The sequence below is a fragment of the Panthera onca genome, chromosome A2, assembly GCF_046562875.1.
Source record: "Panthera onca isolate mPanOnc1 chromosome A2, mPanOnc1 haplotype 2, whole genome shotgun sequence".
Classification (NCBI taxonomy): Eukaryota; Metazoa; Chordata; class Mammalia; order Carnivora; family Felidae; genus Panthera; species Panthera onca.
In genome coordinates, this window is record NC_138340.1 from 44,030,689 (window position 1) to 44,036,325 (window position 5,637).

Genomic DNA, 5,637 nt, shown 5'->3' on the forward strand with positions numbered 1-5,637 from the left:
TGATGGAACATAATTTTCCTGTCATGTTAAGTAAATTCTCATCCTTGACCTCTTTTATAGGTGCTTAACAATGACATTAACCCACCTAAATTGGAAGAATATTATGATGGGGGCAGCGGGGAATGTATCTGGTTCCTAACCTATGGCATGTGATTATGCTGGCAATGTTAAGATATTTCAGTTAGCATGCTTTCATGGGTTTTTTTCCTTTGTCCAAGTAGGATTTTCAAATTCAACATTTCACTGATATTGTTCTAGCATAATTTGTGCTACCTACTTTCACTCTGCTGCAAAAATGGGTCACTCCCTAGGAACCCTAAGTTGGACCGTTTTTACAGCTTTTGATATTAGCAATTGGCTATTCCCTACTCCTGTGACACTATGACAGGTTTATTCGAGGATGATAAATTGAATGGGTTCATTCGTATTTTACACACAAATCCCCTAAATGTAAAAGTTAGCGATTCATTTTTTTGAATAGAGAGTGTGGCTTGGAGAGAATGTGTTTGCATATTTTTAAGGGTGTCTGGTATTTTAGATTCTCTCAGAGGACTTTCTGAACTAGATATTAGTGTTTACTATGTGAATTCTTTGGGTATTTTTGTTGTTGTTGTTGTTGTTATGTTTAAACACAGGTTAAAAGAAGTAGGATTCAAGTCTATCCTATTAGCAATTTCTGGTGACAACCCTCTCTCCTTTTTTTCTATGGCGGAATTTATATATATGGAATTTATATATATGGAATGCAGGGGTGAATACTGGAAAAGGTGTTCTTTGAAGAAGAATATGATGCTTATTATTGATCTGAACCAGATAGAATTGTCCTTAGAATCTTGCTCCCTCCAAACTCTGAAAGGCCATTTATTCCCAAGCAAGATCAGTTGACACAGATATTTATCCCTCCAGGACATCCTGTCTTCACAGCCTAAAGGTAGAACTGGCAGAATCTGGAAAGATAGGGCCCATGGTGTCTTTGTGCCTCACTGTTCCAGCTTCTAACATTGTTGGTGCCTCACAGGGAATAATAGGCGGGGAAAAAAGATTTCATCAAGCTTTAGGTAAGGGGAGTATTTTTACAGTTCTAAGATGAGAGAGGTGGACTGAATTGAAAACACATCTCTTTAATGTTTAGCAAATTATCTTACTCTGAGGTTGGTGTTCACAGTGTTTTCTGTGTTTATCATCTAGTCTTGTGCTTGATCTCAAGCTCACTGTTCCCCAGGCTCCAAGCTTTGTACACTGAGGGAGGCAGAATAATAACCCCCCATTGATGTCCGTAATCCTAATGCTGGAAGGTGTGAATATGTCCTGCTACAAGGCAAAAAGCACTGTGCAGGTATGATTAAATTAAGGACCTTGACGTGGGGAGAATATCCAAGGTCATCTGTTAGGGTCTAATATAATTACATGGATTCTTAAAATCACAGAACCTTTCTCAGCTGTGGTCTAAAGAAGGTGTGACTGTGGAAAAATGTTCAAAGAGAGGCAACATTGGTAGCTTTGAATATGGAGGTTTGGGTCCACAAGAGAAGGAATGTACAAAAGGCAGATTCTCTTCTAGAGGCTCCAGAAAGGAACCAACCCTGTGACTTCTTGATTTTACACACAGAGATCTGTAACAGACATCTAACATACAGAACTATAAGATAATGAAAGTGTGCTATTTTCAGCCATAACTATGTTGTAGCTTATTATATGAGCAATAGAAAATTAGTGCATACACCAAAGGGTAGATAGCTTTAAGAGTTCTGGTTATTCTACCCTGAAAGAATAGTCCTTTGGATTATCTTTTCTTGCCAGTGTCACTTTCTAGGAGGTAAGATTGTATTTTTTTCTGATTGTAAAGCCCATATTTGTTTATTTCTTTTGTTGTTGTTTTGTTTGGTTTTCCCTATTTTAGCATTCTCTGTCCAACATGGTACATGAAATTAAGTATGAACTGGTTCTAAGAAATTATTCATTATCGTTCTGATGTTGCATATTTGTTCAGAGAGTAGAGCAATGCAATGTTTATACTAACAGCAGGAAATTTTTAATGTGGCAGACCTTTCTGGAATCCTGCTTCTCCCAGTTAGTGTCTGTATATCATCTAGCCAACAATTCAACTTCTCTAAACTTCAGTTTCCTCGTCTGCATACTGAGAATAATATTAATAGTTACTTCAAATGTTTAGTGTGAGAAGGAATGCATTAAGTATTTTTTTTTAGAATTCATAACACACAACACTTCATAATGGTAGCTGTTTTATGATGATGGTTATTGTCATATGATTCGAGTCATGGGTCCTTCCTTCCCACAAGGGAAAGAAAGTGCCAGAAGCTCTCCCTTCTCTCCCTTGCTATTTAATTATATCATTCTAACACTAATTTTGGAATGTGGACTGCACAACAGTTACACTTTTGCTGATTCGGCCAAGTTGTGTTTTAAAAATTAAATTAAAAATGTAATCGTATGATTTACATCTGCAGTAGAAAACTGAACTTTAGTAAATACAGCACAAGAAAGAGAGAATGAACAGGTAGGCTTAGGAGCAAATCCCATTGTTTTTAATAAGTCCAAGCTGCAGGGAACTTTTCTTACAATTTGACTTCCATGTATGGAACAAGTTTTAAAAGCAAGGATGGGGATGTCTTTGGATGAGTTTGTTAGGAGAGTTCATTTTATTTATTAATGCAATAAGCCTGTGCTCTTGTAAAAAGTGAAAATATTTGGCATGCTGGCCCAAAGATCTTGATTTGGAATCCTGCCAACGCCATGTAGAAAGAGTATGATCTTAGCATGAATCACTGTTACGAATTGCAGTAACTCCGTCTATCATTAGTGAAAATGCCTGTTTTACTCAACCACAGGGAGTGGTCTGGAGGATAATATAATACAAAGACCATGACCTTTATGAAACATAAAGCAACCTTTAATTTCAAGTTTTGTTATGTGTAGAAATGAGGTCATATTTTGGGGTCTGAAAGAGACCCTTTAGCTCATCTAAATGTAATCTTTAATTCTACAGTCAAAGAAGTAGATCTAGACCTTCCATAAATCAACCAGATTTGGAGAGCAAGTCAATAGCAGGATTGTATAAGGACATCTACATTTCTAGCAAAAAACACAATCCCAGCTCTGGGCTAAAAAACATATGATCATGCTAATACCTACACTAAAAGAACTTGATGAAATTCAAACCCATTCATGACAAAAACACTAAAAACAAAACACCCAACTAGAAGTTGAAGGTGTGATGCTTATTTTTTTGTGTCAACATGGCTCAGCCATGGTGACCAGATACTTGGTCACACATTATTCTGAATGTTTCTGTGAGGGTGCTTCTTAGATAAGATTAATTGACATTTAAAATATAAGTATTTAGAGGCCACACTGAGTCGGCTTTAGGCACTCCGCACGCCGGGTCTCCTCCTCTTCCTGTGGTGGTTAGCTATGGCGGCCGTGAAGACCCTGAACCCCAAGGCTGAGGTAGCCAGAGCCCAGGCGGCGCTGGTGGTCAACATCAGCGCGGCCCGGGGACTGCAGGACGTGCTGAGGACCAACTTGGGGCCTAAAGGCACCATGAAGATGCTTGTTTCTGGTGCTGGAGACATCAAGCTTACTAAAGATGGCAATGTGCTGCTTCATGAAATGCAAATTCAGCACCCAACAGCCTCCTTAATAGCCAAAGTAGCAACAGCCCAGGATGACATAACTGGTGATGGTACCACTTCCAATGTCCTAATCATTGGAGAACTACTGAAACAGGCAGATCTCTACATTTCTGAAGGTCTTCATCCCAGAATAATAACAGAAGGATTTGAAGCTGCAAAGGAAAAGGCACTTCAGTTTTTGGAACAAGTCAAAGTAAGCAAAGAAATGGACATAGAAACACTTATAGATGTGGCCAGAACATCTCTACATACTAAAGTGCATGCTGAACTTGCTGATGTCTTAACAGAGGCTGTGGTGGAGGATTCCATTTTGGCTATTAAAAAACAAGATGAACCTATTGACCTCTTCATGGTTGAGATTATGGAGATAAAACATAAATCTGAAACTGATACAAGCTTAATCAGAGGTCTTGTTTTAGACCATGGGGCGCGGCATCCTGATATGAAAAAAAGAGTAGAAGATGCATACATCCTCACATGCAATGTGTCATTAGAATATGAAAAAACAGAAGTGAATTCTGGCTTTTTTTACAAGAGTGCAGAAGAGAGAAGCTTGTAAAAGCTGAAAGAAAATTCATTGATGATAGAGTTAAAAAAATAATAGAACTGAAAAAGAAAGTCTGTGGTGATTCAGATAAAGGATTCGTGGTTATCAATCAAAAGGGAATTGACCCCTTTTCCTTAGATGCTCTTGCAAAAGAAGGCATAGTAGCTCTGCAGAGGGCTAAAAGGAGAAATATGGAAAGGCTGACTCTTGCTTGTGGTGGAGTAGCTCTAAATTCTTTTGATGACCTAAATCCTGATTGTTTGGGACATGCAGGACTTGTCTATGAATATACATTGGGAGAAGAGAAATTCACCTTTATTGAGAAATGTAACAACCCTCTCTCTGTCACATTATTGGTCAAAGGACCAAATAAGCACACACTCACTCAAATCAAAGATGCAATAAGAGATGGCTTGAGGGCTGTTAAAAATGCTATTGATGATGGCTGTGTAGTTCCAGGTGCTGGTGCAGTGGAAGTGGCAATGGTTCAAGCAGAACATTCAGAATCAGGTCAACTTGTAGGTGTGGACTTGAACACAGGTGAGCCAATGGTAGCTGCTGAAGTAGGCATATGGGATAACCATTGTGTAAAGAAACAGCTTCTTCACTCCTGCACTGTGATTGCCACCAACATTCTCCTGGTTGATGAGATCATGCGAGCTGGAATGTCTTCTCTAAAAGGTTGAATTGAAGCTTCCCTTGTGTCATCTGTATCATGAAGACTACAGAGTGATCCTAAGAATATAGCCATGGAATTTTCGTCCAAGCTTCAAATGATTTTCAAAAGCATTTCCTTTCCCATACGAAAAAGAGAACACTGACACTCAAATTTTGAAGTTCTGAAATTATAATTACAGTATTTTTTTTAATTTCACTGCAGTGTACACCATTAAGCAGGCTGTTTTCACCCAATGAACAGGATGTTTTGCTTTAGCTTCCATGATCTAAAGGTACCATGTTAGACAAGTATGTTACCTACCTTGTTATTAAATGTTCTTTGAAAAGCAAAAAAATAAAATAAAATAAAATAAAATAAAATAAAATAAAATAAAATAAAATAAAATATAAGTATTTAGGAGGTCAGAGTTGTAAAGGATGGAATGTAGACAGTGACCAAAAAAATCTAACAGTATTAAAAATGTGTAGAATTTTGTCACTGAAGAGGCTGGGAGAAAAGGTGCTGGTGTAAGCAAGTTTATACATGAGTGGAACCTGTAAGGCTAAAATTAAAAAGAATTGTGCATAAGCACTGTATTCTAGTTAGTAAAACTATTTTCCATGGGGTACAGTTGACAATTCTGAAACCACCATACACGTATACTACAGTTGAAAAATGACATAAATTTGATGGTTGCTGGTGAGAGATATTTTTTTTTTCATTGTTACAAGCTCCGAACTGCAGCACAGAGCCCATCACAGGGCTTGAACCCACAAACC

General features: G+C 37.9%; 1 pseudogene; it reads left to right on the forward strand.

The window, feature by feature from the left end:
• The first annotated feature begins 3,376 nt into the window (after positions 1-3,376).
• Positions 3,377-5,185, forward strand: LOC132678770 (T-complex protein 1 subunit zeta pseudogene; annotated as a pseudogene).
• Positions 5,186-5,637: the final 452 nt, after the last annotated feature.